Source organism: Rhinoderma darwinii, chromosome 1 (genome assembly GCF_050947455.1).
Source record: "Rhinoderma darwinii isolate aRhiDar2 chromosome 1, aRhiDar2.hap1, whole genome shotgun sequence".
Classification (NCBI taxonomy): domain Eukaryota; kingdom Metazoa; phylum Chordata; class Amphibia; order Anura; family Rhinodermatidae; genus Rhinoderma; species Rhinoderma darwinii.
This window is the reverse complement of record NC_134687.1, coordinates 77,592,029-77,606,396: the sequence shown is the minus strand read 5'-3', so window position 1 is coordinate 77,606,396 and position 14,368 is coordinate 77,592,029. Positions and strand designations below refer to the sequence as shown.

Below are 14,368 nucleotides of genomic sequence, written 5' to 3'. Positions count from 1 at the left end.
TGTATCATCATACTGAATAGGACTGAACTGAATAGAAGGTCGGATAATATGTAATAGTCTGCCATAGGGTTTATACCAGTAAACCTAAATAAAATACATTTCTAGTGGAGTTGTTATTAAAAAAAAAACAATTTTGCACACAACACTATGTGCTATGTGGTGCCCTCTGCGCTCCTCCATTTATACTGAGATTCTAGCAACGCCTCTAACTATTATTATTTACAGGCATAATGGGAAAGATTTACTAAGACTGATATTTTAAACGCCAGTCTTAAAAAGAAGGGCGTTGGAGTAAAACGCGGCAGATTTATTAAGAGGCGCATGCCTCTAAATACATTTGGTGCATCTTTAGCTGATCTAAAGACAGAAATTGAAATCTCTGAGTGCTATGAGCAGGTGTAGATTTACTCTATAATTGAAACCAATTTCCGGTGCAAATTATAGTAAATATGATGGACCGATGGTGACCCGCTGCCTAACCCCGCTCACTTTTCCCACTACTTCAAAAGTGACGAGAGAAGTGAAAAGTTGCACATTTAAGCTCAAATATAATGTGTGCCCATTCTTGCTGCTTTTTAATACCAGAAAACTGGCAAAGACATTTAATAAATTGACCCCAATGAGAATGAGAGATACTGGAGCTGTACATTGTGTACATGGATGTGATCAGTGTCCTGGTATAAGTACAGTATGAGTGGTTGATGGAAAAGGAGAAATACTAAGATCATATTCAGACCAGCGGTTGTCACTTTTCTGGGTAACACTCACTCTGTACACACCGGCAGCTCAGATCACATCCTGTTAAGCATCATGTAAACTAACTGTAGATGATTTGATATATATCTGACTTGTTTATATGAATGCTACTTTCTATAACTGCATATGGGATGTGGAGATCAGAACGTGCACCCAGCATTCCTTGCTGACTGAAGAAGCGAGTGCGACCATTGCACTACTGAAGATTAAAACAAATGTATGATATTAATATTCCAATTTCATTGTTTCTTGGGATTATAGCAAAGATTGTAAGATCATCCAGAGGATTTTTCCTTTGAAAAGAGAAGGCATGAATGACGAGGACACTGAACTAGAATCTGTTGTTGTCCACAAGCCAGGTAAGAAATATAACTGTACACATTAACTGCTGAACATGGGACACACAGAATTATCTCAGCTATATTACTACATAGTGTAAAAAAAAAAAAAATGGTTCTCATTCCCTGTCTGTCAGTAGTCATGTGTACCATGATATTTTATAAAATGTGATCTTTTTATATTTAAGGGATTGTCCGCTTTGGATAATCCATTTTTGTTAGATTAGCCCCATGAAAATAAGCTGCTCACAGGTTGTCCCTATGCTGGGACCCACAGTGATAGGCTGTAGTATAAAAGGTAATAAGGCAGCAAGTGTTCAATGTCCCCAGAGGCTAAAGAAAGCATTGCACATTTCTCATATTAGTCAATTGATTGCGTGTAAGCTGACTGTTTATATTGGACGCGCATGCTGGGTCCTCTAGAGGGAGAGGCACTCTTTATAGCCGCTCTCCTATCTGACTAATAGATGCGGACCCTGAACAGGAGACTCCCCTCTAATAACTTAGAATTCTGTATTTGGAAATAGATTTTTTAAACTAGACAACTCCTTTAATCTTTTAGTATTTTTCTCCTGGTTTTCTACAATCAGTCTGTGCTTACACCCATCATGAACCGTCACATCTAGACTCTTATTAACAATCACAGACTCCTTAAGTATCCTAGCAGCTCTAAAATGTTCTCCATCTTCTCCCTAAAAACTTTTAATGCATGTTTTTATAGAAAACAAGGAGGAGATAACATCTAAGGCTGTGGACAACGCTGATATAACACCCTGCAGTGAGGTCATTTCTTGCTGCGTTTCCTTCTTCTATAAAGGAACAACAGTACATTTTGGAGACGTTAGATCAGCCACTGGCCTGAAGGCTCTAAATAAGTACCTGGCCGATAAAAGTTATATCAAAGGACATAACCCAACCCAGGCTGATATAATAGTGCTCGAGTCACTATCCGGTGCTCCACCTGCTGAACTGTTCCACGTTCTCCGCTGGTTCAATCACATCAAGACTTATAAACCACAAAAGGCTCGTCTGCCAGCGTGAGGAGGCCATAAACCGGCCCTAAAGAAGAGCATATAAAGGTGAGATGTATGTGTTGTCTGGTATGAGTCTTGTATAGAATAGAATACAAAGAACATTTCTATATAGTAATGTTTTATTCATTCTTCTGTTGCTTACAGTTTTGCTCATCCCAGGAGGAATATCAAGTCATAGCCACACAGCTTAAACATCAATGGAATTTCCGAAACTGTGATGATGACATAGATGGCGAACTTTAACCAGCAAATGCCAGGATGGTGCTTGTGCCCTCCTCTAGAACATTATATGACCCTTCTAGAGCTACACAACTTAAACATCAATGGAATTCCAAAACAGTGATGGCGAATATACTAAACTGTAAATATAGACGGTGAACATCAACTAACAAATGCCAGGGTGAAGCTTGTGCCCTCCTCTAGAACATTATATGACTCTTCTTTAAAAAAAAAATACACACTGCTTACGCAGTTTGGAGGATAAATGGCATCAGCCCGTAGGACAGGTCAGCAGAAAAGTGTCATCTCCATCTGCTCAAGATCACCTGCAGTAGGCATCTGATTCAATGAAGATATGCCAGCTATACCAAGTGCCATGTGATATGAGAAACATCTCTGGTCACTGATATCAAATCCTTCATGTGTGGTACATAACAGATCTCTTGAAACCATCCATAGATTGAAGGCGGTGAATTAGACTTCCAGAGTCTGGGGACAACTGTATGTGCAGCAGTCAACAACCTGCAGAACATATATACAGGAGGCAAAGCCACCCCAGTCTTCTAGATAATATCCTCTACCACATACCAAGTGAGAGATAGGGGGCATTCCCACCAATATACATCATTGTAACTCTCCACATCTCAAACACCTCTCAGGACCATCAGGATAGACTGCATGGAGAGAGAAGGCCACCTGATACCATCTGGAGAGGATTTTGTCATTAATGATGATTATTTACTTATCATATATACCTAAATAAAAGAAGATGTAAATCTAAGATTTTGTGTGTGAATTGTTATATCAGCGATGAAAGGAATGAACAACTGATACTATGTTTAACACTCCTGTCATGTTTGATTTGTGCTCTAATAGTTTGTTGAGTACAGAAAAAAAACCATAGCATTAACCCCTTACCGCTATTGGGCGTGACTATACATCCGTATTAAGGCTCACTTACCACAAATGGGCATACAGTCACGTCTTGAAGATGATGCGGGCACAGCAGCTGTCCCCACGCCATCTGCAGCGGGTGTCAACCAGGAAGCCTAGAAATGGCCTAGCAATGGCTTCCTGGTCGGCCAAGTACGGAAGCCTATTAGGTCCTAATAGGCTAACTGTCAGCTGAAAAATGATAGTTACAATACACAATACTCCATAAGTAGTGCAGCATATTGTACAGGGGATCAGAGGATCAGGCCTTAACCCCTTCCCGACATTTGTCGTAAGTATACGTCATGGAAAGCCAGTGCTTCCTGCAAAATGTCGTATACTTACGACAAATGCATGGCACCGTCTCAGAAGCCGAGTCGGTGCCATAATCCCCGGATGTCAGCTGTATCTTACAGCTGACACTCTGCTGTAATGGTGGAGACAGAAGTTAGCTTCGATCCCGGCCATTAACCCCTTAAATGCAGCGGTCAAAAGTGATCGCTGCATTTACGGTGTTTACATCTCATAAACACCCCAGCAATGAAATTGCCAGGGTGTCGGTGGCTGCAATGGCAACCGGAGGCCTAATAGTAGCCTCCTGGTCTGCCTAGTACGGAAAACTTCCAGCCCCCGCCCGGAGGCGGGGCCTGTAAGGCTTCCGCAGCCGCCGGCAAGATGGCGCCGGCTCAGGAGCTGAGTCGGCATCATCAGCGGTAATGGCAGGAACCAGAGCTAGCTCCAATCCCTGCCTTTAACCCCTTAGGTGCAGCGATCTGATGCGATCGCTGCATCTTTGTGGTTGTTAGCAGATCGGCAGCTATGCCCTGCAATTACACGGCTGCCGACTGCTATGGCAACAGGACACCTAATAATGGCCTCCTGTCTGCCATTACGTAAGCCGATTAGGCCGCGTCTGGAGGCGAAGCCTAATCGGCTTGCGGTCAGTGAATGACTGACAGATCTAAGACATTGCACTACATAGATAGTTTAAAGAGGCTCTGTCACCACATTATAAGTCGCCAATATTGTACGTAATATGATCGGCGCTGTAATGTAGATTACAGCAGTGTTTTTTATTTAGAAAAACAAACATTTTTGACTGAGTTATGACCTATATTAGCTTTTATGCTAAGGAGTTTCTCAATGGACAACTGGGCGTGTTTTACTATATGACCAAGTGGGCGTTGTACAGAGTAGTGTATGACGCTGACCAATGAGCGTCATACACTTCTCTCCATTCATTTACACTTCAGATAGCGATATATCTATCACTATTTGCAGTCACATAAACACACTATAACGCTACTCATGTGCAATGACAATGAATATGCATTACCTCCAGCCAGTACGTGATGTGTATTCATTCATGCTTGCTGTCAGTGAGTAGCTGACAGCTCTAATACACTGCACTACGCATGTAGTGCAGTGTATTAGAATAGCGATCAGGGCCTCCTGCCCTCAAGTCCCCTAGTGGGACAAAGTAATAAAGTAAAAAAAAAAAGTAAAAAAAAAATGTGTAAAAATAAGAAAATAAAAGTTTAAAAGTAATAAAAGTTAAAATCACCCTTTTTCCCTTATCCGTCCTTTATTATTAATAAAAATATATAAACAAACAAATAAACTATACATAATTGGTATCGCCGAGTCCGTAACGGCCTGAACTACAAAATTATTTTGTTATTTATCCTGCGTGGTGAATGCCGTAAAAGAAAATAATAATAAACCGTACCAGAATCACAATTGTTTGGTCACTTCACCTCCCAAAAAATGGAATAAAAAGAGATCAAAAAGTCGCATGTACCTGAAAATGGTGCTGATCGAAACTACAGTTCGTTACACAAAAAATAAGTCCTCGCCCGGCTTTATTGATTGAAAAATAAAAAAGTTATGGCTCTTAGAATAAGGTAACACAAAAAGTGAATGATTTTTTACAAAAAGTATTTTATTGTGCAAACGCCATAAGACATAAAAAAACTATAAACATATGGTATCGCCATAATCGTATCGCCCCGCAGAATAAAGTGAATATGTAATTTATAGCGCACAGTGAACGCTGTAAAAAAAATAGAATAAAAAACCAATGGTAGAATTGCTGTTTTTTAGTTACCACGCCACTTAAAAATAGAATAAAAGTTGATCAAAATGCTGCATGCGCCCCATGAAAACTACAATGAATTCCTCAAGGGGTCTAGTTTCCAAAATAGGGTCACTCTTGGGGGTTTCCACTGTTTTGGCACCACAAGACCTCTTCAAACCGGACATGGTGCCTAATAAAAAGGAGGGCTCAAAATCCACTAGGTGCTCCTTTGCTTCGGAGGCCGGTGCTTCAGTCCATTACCGCACTAGGGCCACATGTGGGATATTTCTCAAAACTGCAGAACCTGGGCAATAAGTATAAAATTGTGTTTCTCTGGTAAAACCTTTTGTGTTATAAAAAAAAACAACGGTATAAAAAGGATTTGACAAAAAAAAAAAAGTACATTTCACCTCTACTTTGCTCTAAATTCCCGAGAAACACCTAAAGGGTTCATAAACTTTCTAAACGCTGTTGTGAATACTTTGAGGGGTCTAGTTTCTAAAATGGGGTGTTTGATAGGGGTTTCAAATATATAGGCCCCTCAAAGCAACTTCAGAACTGAACTGGAACCTAAAAAAATAACTAAATTAGGCAATACTTTGTTTCTTACATTGTACTGACACCCCGAGATGACCCCAGTTTTGACCGTTTGTATAAATGGAGACCCCTATTAGACCGGTTCAGTGCCCGGTTTTCCCAAGCATACACCCCCGAGAATTGTATTTCTATTGATGAGACCTTGGTACATTTTAAAGGGAGGCTTCAATTCCGCCAGTACCTGCCGGGTAAGAGGGCAAGGTATGGCGTGAAGCTGTATAAGCTGTGCGAGAGTGCATCAGGCTATACCTACAAATTTAGTATATACGAAGGGAAGGACACAAGTATTCAGCCCCCAGAATGCCCCCCCCCTTACTGGGAGTTAATGCAAAAATTGTGTGGGATTTGGTGCACCCACTGCTGGACCAGGGTTACCACTTCTACCTAGATAATTTTTATACCAGCGTCCCACTCTTCCAGAAGTCCTGCGGCATGCGGCACTGCTAGAAGAAATCTGAGAGACCTCCCTAAGACTCTGCTTGGGCAAACAAGAAGGGGTGAGAGCAGGGCACAATCTATCAGCAACATATTGTGTGTCAAGTACAAGGACAAGAGAGGTGTCCTTTTATTGACAACAATACATGGCCACACCAGTACCCATGTACCTGTACGAGGTACCAGTACAGAGACCCCAAAACCAGACTGCATCCTGGACTACAATAGGTACATGGGAGGGGTGGACTTGTCAGATCAAGTCCTGAAGCCCTACAGCGCCATGCGGTGTGGTATAAGAAACTGGCCGTGCACATCATACAGATGGCATTGTGCAATGTGTACGTGCTACGTCGATGTACAGGCCAGACGGGAACTTTCCTGGAATTTCAAGAGGTGGTTATCAAGAAACAAATTTTTAGGGACCAAGAAGGGGGGGGGGGGCACCCTGTACTTCTGGAAGCGAGGCCACACGCATCATACCAGGGCAACACTTTCCAGGAGAAGTTCCCCAAACTGGCAAGTAGGGAAAAAGTCAAAAGAGGTGCAAAGTCTGCTATAAGAGGGGGATAAGGGAGGACACAATATATCAATGTGACGTGTGTACTGAAAAACTAAGGCTCTGTATGAAAGAGTGTTTTAAAATGTATCATACATCCCTAGATTTTGAATCTACCCCAGTTTTACTTACCCTGATGCACTCCACACAGCTTATCCCCCCTCGTCTTTCCCCCCTGGGCCCTGCTGTGTGCCCAGGCAGCTGATAACAGCCATATTGAGGGTATTGCCATACCCGTGAGAACCCACATTACAGTTTATGGGGTGTATGGCTCCCGCCAAAATGCTCACTACACCTCTAGAAGAATGCCTTATGGGTGTAGTTCTTAAAACCGGGTCACTTCTTGGGGGTTTCAACTGTACTGGTACCTCAGGCGCTTCTGCATACATGACTTCGCACTAGAAAATCCCCAATAGGCCAAATGGTGGTCCTTTCCTTCTGAGCCCTCCCATTGTCCCAAATGGCAGTTTATCACCACAAATGGGGTATTGCCGCACTCAGGACAAATTGGGCAACAGAATGGGATATTTTATTTTTTGTGAAAATAAGACATTTTCAACCAAAACTACGTATTATTGGAAAAATGTAATTTTGTTTTAATTCCTAGCCCAATTCAAATAAGTTCTGGGAAGAAACTATGGGGTCTAAATGGTCACGTTACCCATAAATGAATTCCTTGAGCGGTGTAGTTTCCAGAATGGGGTCACTTCTTGTGGGTTTCCATTGCTTTGATACCTCTGGGGCTCTGCAAAGGCGAAATGGCACCTGAAAACCTATCCAGCAAAGAACATGCAGCGCTCCTTCCCTTCTGAGGCCTCCCATGGGCCCAAACGCCAGTTTATAGCCACACATGGGGTATTGCTGTACTCAGGAGAAATTGGGCAACAAAATGGGGTATTATGTTCCCTGTTAAAATAAGAAATTTTGATCACAAATGACATCTTATTAGAAAAAATGCATTTTTTTTAATTTCACAGCCCAATTCAAATTGGTGCTGTAAAAAAAACTGTGTGGTCAAAATGATAACAACAACCATAAATGAACTCCTTGAGGGGTGTAGCTTCCAAAATGGGGTCACTATTGGGGGATTCCTACTGTTTTGGCACCTCAACACCTCTTCAAACCTGGCATGCTGCCTAAAATATATTGTAATAAAAAAGTGGCGTCAAAATGCACTAGGTGCTTATTTGCTTCTAGGGCTTGTGCTTTAGTCCACGAGCGCACTAGAGCCACATGTGGGAAATTTCTAAAAACTGCAGAATCTGGACAATACATATTTAGTAGTACTTCTCTGGTTAAACCTTCTGTGTTACAGAAAAAAAATTGAATAAAATTGAAATTCATCAAGAAAAATTAAATTTGCAAATTTCACCTCCACTTGCTTTAATTTCTATGAAATGCCTGAAGGGTTAAAAAACTTTCTAAATGCTGTTTTGAATACTTTGAGGGGGTCTAGTTTTTAAAATGGGGTGTTTTATCAGGGTTTCTAATACATAGGCCCCTCAAAGCCACTTCAGAACTGAACAGGTACCTTAAAAAAAAGGCTTTAGAAATTTTCTTAAAAATATGAGAAATTGCTTTTTATGTTCTAAGCCTTGTAAAGTCCACGAAAAATAAAAGAATGTTCAAAAAACAATGCCAATCTAAAGTAGAGATATGGGAAATGTGAACTAGTAACAATTTTGGGTGGTATAACCGTCTGTTTTATAAGCAGATGCATTTAAATTCTGAAAAATGCTATTTATTCAAAATTTTCTCTAAATTTTGCAATTTTTCACCAATAAACACTGAATATGTCGACCAAATTTTTCAACGAACATGAAGCCCAATGTATCACGAGAAAACATTCTCAGAATCGCTTGGATAGGTTTAAGCATTCCGACGTTATTACCACATGAAGTGAAATATGTCAGACTTGAAAAATGGGCTCTGAGCCTTAAGGCCAAAACTAGGCTGCGTCCTTAAGGGGTTACTGTATTAGAAAAAAAAATCTGACAGTTGGACCTTCAAGTCCCCTAGTGGGCCTAAAGAAAAGTGTAAAAAAAAATTTTTTTAAAAAGTGGGAAAAAAAGTTGTAAAAAATATAATAAAAGTTTCAAGTAATAAAATAAAACACAATCGCTCTTTTTCCCTTATCAAGTCCTTTATTATTGAAAAAATAAAAATAAACCATACATATTTCGTATCGCTGCAACCGAAACGGCCTAAATTATAAAAATATTATGTTATTTATTCCACGTAGGGAACGGCGTAAAAACAACTGTAAAAAACAATACCAGACTTTTTGTTTTTTGGTCACTTTGCCATAAAAAAATTGAAATAAAAAGTAACTGTTAAGGATCTGCCAGGCACAGCTTCTGTATCCACGCCCATAGGTAATCAGTCTGCACCTGCTTCTATGTCTGTGAGACTGACTCCATCTTCCACCACTCAGGATGGCAGGCTTAGGAGTGGGAGAGCCTATCACAGCCTGGCCAGACGGAGCTAGCTCCCGCCCTCTGTCTATTTATACCTGCCTTTCCTGTTCCTCCTTTGCTTGTGATTCTTCTCTGCTGGTTTCCTGGCCCTGCTGCAGCTTCTGTACTATTTGACCCTGCTTCATATGACCCTGGCTTACTGACTACTCTTCTGCTCTGCGTTTGGTACCTCGTACACTCCTGGGTTGACTCGGCTTGTTCACTACTCTCCTGCCCTGCGATTGGCACCTCGTACTCTCCTGTTTTGACTCGGCTCATTTACTTCTCTTGTTGCTCACGGTGTTGCCGTGGGCAACTGCCCCGTTTCCCTTTGTTCTGTGTTTCCTTGTCTGGTTGTCTGTCGTGCACTTACTGAGTGTAGGGACCGTCGCCCAGTTGTACCCCGTCGCCTAGGGCGGGTCGTTGCAAGTAGGCAGGGACTGAGTGGCGGGTAGATTGGGGCTCACTTGTCTTTTTCCCTATCTCTGTCATTACATAATCACAAGCCCATATACCTTCTCTACCCTGGTCCCTCACACCACTATGGACCCCCTTGAGACCCTGGTTCAGCAAATGCAGGGTCTCTCCCTACAGGTCCAGGCCCTGGCTCAGAGGGTCAACCAGCCTGATGCTACCATGGTAGTGACACTCACTTAACCTCTTGAACCCCACCTCAAGTTGCCTGACCGGTTCTCAGGGGACCGGAAAACTTTTCTCTCCTTTCGGGAGAGTTGTAGGCTCTATTTTCGTTTAAAGCCCCACTCCTCAGGTTCTGAGAGCCAGCGGGTGGGTATAATTATGTCCCGGCTCCAGGAAGGGCCCCAAGAATGGGCCTTCTCCTTGGCTCCTGATGCCCCTGAACTTTCCTCCGTTGAGCTTTTCTTTTCTGCTCTCGGGCTCATTTATGACGAGACTGACAAGACTGCCTTTGCCGAGAGTCAGCTGGTGACCTTACGTCAGGGTAAGAGACCTGTTGAGGAGTATTGTTCTGACTTTAGGAAGTGGTGCGTAGCTTCTCGGTGTAATGACCCTGCCTTAAGGTGCCAGTTTAGATTGGGTCTGTCGAACGCCCTGAAAGACCTGCTAGTTAGCTATCCCTATTCTGACTCCCTAGATGAGGTTATGGCTTTAGTGGTACGACTTGACCAACGTCTCAGGGAACGACGACTTGAACGTGTTTGTGTTTTCTCCTCTGACTCCCCCATGATGCCTCCCGAGGTTCCGTTGCTTCGTTCTTCCACGGAAGACTCGGAGGTACCTATGCAACTCGGGGCCTCCGTGTCCCCCCAACAACGTAGAGAGTTCCGCAGGAAGAATGGTCTCTTCTTATACTGTGGGGATGACAAGCATCAAGTGAACAACTGTCCTAGGCGTAAGAATAAGCAGCCGGAAGAACTTCCGCGCCTAAGTGACCATCGGGGAGGTCACTTGGGCGCACAGGTATTTCCCGTAAATATGAAACGTAATAAAATCTTGCTTCCCTTTCAGGTCTCTTTTGATGGTAGGTCTGCTATGGTTTTAGGCCTTCCCTGGTTGCAGTTGCATAATCCCACTTTTGACTGGAATACTGGGGATCTTACCAAATGGGGTAATGAATGCATGACGTCATGTTTTCCTCTTAATTCTATTTCTCTTCCTGAGGAGGTGAACACTCTACCTGAGTTTGTTCAGGACTTCGCTGATGTTTTCTCTAAAGAGGCCTCCGAAGTGTTACCACCACATAGAGAATACGATTGCGCAATTGATTTGGTACCAGGAGCTAAGCTCCCTAAGGGTAGGATATTTAATCTCTCTTGTCCCAAACGTGAAGCCATGAGAGAGTATATCCAGGAATGCCTGGCCAAGGGTAACATTCGCCCCTCTAATTCTCCGGTAGGTGCTGGCTTCTTCTTCGTAGGGAAGAAGGATGGTGGTCTTAGGCCATGCATTGACTACCGAAACTTGAATAAGGTCACTGTAAGGAACTAGTATCCCCTTCCTTTGATTCCTGATCTCTTCAATCAGGTTCAGGGGGCCCAATGGTTCTCTAAGTTTGATCTACGGGGGGCTTATAACCTTATCCGCATCAAAGAGGGGGATGAGTGGAAGACTGCGTTTAACACGCCCGAAGGTCATTTCGAATATCTCGTCATGCCCTTTGGGTTGTGTAATGCTCCCGCGGTCTTCCAGAATTTCATAAATGAGGTTTTAAGAGACTACCTGGGGGTATTTCTTGTAGTGTACCTTGATGACATACTTGTGTTTTCCAAGGACTGGTCCTCCCACATTGAGCATGTCAGGAAGGTGCTCCAGGCCCTTCGGGAAAACAAACTGTTTGCTAAGACTGAAAAATGTGTGTTTGGGGTGCAGGAGATACCGTTTTTGGGTCAAATCCTCACTCCTCATGAATTCCGCATGGACCCCGCCAGGGTCCAGGCTGTGGCGGAATGGGTCCAACCTGCCTCCCTGAAGGCGTTACAGTGCTTCCTGGGGTTTGCTAATTATTACAGGAGATTTATTGCTAACTTCTCGGTCATCGCTAAGCCTCTTACGGATCTCACTCGCAAAGGTGCTGATCTCCTCCACTGGCCTCCTGAGGCTGTCCAGGCTTTTGAGGTCCTTAAGAAACGCTTTATCTCGGCCCCAGTGCTGGTTCAGCCCAACCAAATGGAGCCATTTATCGTGGAGGTTGACGCGTCCGAGGTGGGAGTGGGGGCTGTCTTGTCCCAGGGTACCAGGTCCCTCACCCATCTCCATCCCTGTGCCTACTTCTCCAGGAAGTTTTCGCCCACTGAGAGTAACTATGATATTGGCAACCGCGAACTCTTAGCCATTAAATGGGCATTTGCAGAGTGGCGCCACTTCCTGGAGGGGGCTAGGCACCAGGTAACGGTCCTTACCGACCACAAGAATCTGGTTTTCCTAGAATCTGCCCGGAGGCTAAACCCGAGACAAGCTCGATGGGCGTTATGTTTTACCAGATTCAACTTTTTGGTCACCTATAGGGCTGGGTCTAAAAATATTAAGGCTGATGCACTGTCGCGTAGCTTCATGGCCAGCCCTCCTTCGGAGGAATATCCTGCTTGTGTTTTGCCTCCAGGTATAATCATTTCCTCTATTGATTCTGATTTAGTCTCTGAAATTGCGGCTGATGAAGGTTCAGCTCCCGGGAACCTTCCTGAGAACAAGCGGTTTGTTCCCCTGCAATTCCGGCTAAGGGTACTCAGGGAAAATCATGACTCTGCACTATCTGGCCATCCAGGCATCCTGGGTACCAAGCACCTCATTGCCAGAAACTATTGGTGGCCTGGGTTGTTCAAAGACGTTAAGGCCTACGTCGCCACTTGTGAAGTTTGTGCTAGGTCCAAGACTCCCAGGTCCCGACCAGCGGGCTTACTATGTTCTTTGCCCGTTCCCCAGAGACCTTGGACCCATATCTCTATGGATTTCATCACCGATTTGCCTCCATCTCAAGGCAAGTCGGTGGTGTGGGTTGTAGTAGACCGCTTCAGTAAGATGTACCACTTTGTGCCCCTCAAGAAACTACCCAATGCTAAGACGTTAGCTACCTTGTTTGTCAAACACATCCTGCGTCTCCATGGGGTCCCTGTCAATATTGTTTCTGACATAGGGGTACAATTTGTTTCATTGTTTTGGAGAGCCTTCTGTAAAACGTTGGAGATTGATCTGTCCTTCTCCTCTGCCTTCCATCCTGAAACTAATGGCCAAACTGAGAGGACTAATCAGTCTCTAGAACAATATTTAAGGTGTTTTATCTCTGACTGTCAATATGATTGGGTCTCATTCATTCCCCTCGCCGAATTTTCCCTTAATAACCGGGTCAGTAACTCGTCAGGGGTCTCCCCCTTTTTCTGTAATTTTGGGTTTAATCCACGGTTCTCCTCCGTTTCACCTGGTAGTTCCAACAATCCCGAGGTAGATGTCGTTCATCGGGAACTGTGCACAGTCTGGGCCCAGGTTCAGAAGAACCTAGAGGCGTCCCAGAGCATACAAAGGACTCAGGCAGATAGAAGACGTTCTGCTAACCCCTTGTTTGTGGTCGGGGATCTGGTTTGGCTATCGTCAAAAAATTTGCGCCTTAAAGTCCCGTCCAAGAAGTTTGCTCCCCGGTTTATAGGGCCATACAAGGTCATTGAAGTCCTTAACCCTGTCTCCTTCCGACTGGAGTTGCCCCCGTCTTTTCGAGTACATGACGTGTTTCATGCCTCCCTCCTTAAACGCTGCTCCCCATCCTTGGCTCCCTCGAGGAAACCTCCGGTCCCTGTTCTCACCCCTGAGGGGGTAGAATTCGAGGTGGCCAAGATTGTGGACAGCAGGATGGTCCAAGGCTCCCTCAAGTACCTGGTCCATTGGATGGGATACGGGCCTGAGGAGAGGACTTGGGTACCCACCCGGGATGTTCACGCTGGGGTATTGCTCAGGAGGTTCCACCTTCGTTTCCCCAATAAACCAGGTCCACCTAGAAAGGGTCCGGTGACCCGTCATAAAAGGGGGGGTACTGTAAAGGATCTGCCAGACACAACTTCTGTGTCGACGCCCATAGGTAATCAGTCTGCACCTGCTTCTATGTCTGTGAGACTGACTCCATCTTTCACCACCCAGGATGGCAGGCTTAGGAGTGTGAGAGCCTATCACAGCCTGGCCAGACGGAGCTAGCTCCCGCCCTCTGTCTATTTATACCTGCCTTTCCTGTTCCTCCTTTGCTTGTGATTCTTCTTTGTTGGTTTCCTGGCCCTGCTGCAGCTTCTTGAACTACTGATCCTCTGTTTGTGATTGACCTTGGCTTTACTGACCACTCTTCTGCTCTGCGTTTTTGTACCTCGCTCATCTCCTGGTTTGACTCAGCTCGTTCACCTCGCTTATTGCTCACGGTGTTCACGTGGGCAACTTCCCCATTTCCCTGGCTTCTTTGTACCCTTGTCTGTTTGTCTGTCGTGCACCTATTGAGTGTAGGGACCATCGCCCAG

The 14,368-nt window shown here is 44.1% G+C and overlaps 1 long non-coding RNA gene across 1 annotated transcript; it reads left to right on the top strand.

Moving 5' to 3' along the window:
- Positions 1–934: 934 nt before the first annotated feature.
- On the top strand, positions 935–3,097 carry LOC142735921 (uncharacterized). Its single transcript, XR_012880550.1, has 3 exons — positions 935–1,115; positions 1,816–2,173; positions 2,273–3,097. It is a non-coding gene; the product is annotated as an uncharacterized LOC142735921 (long non-coding RNA).
- The last annotated feature ends 11,271 nt before the right edge of the window (positions 3,098–14,368 follow it).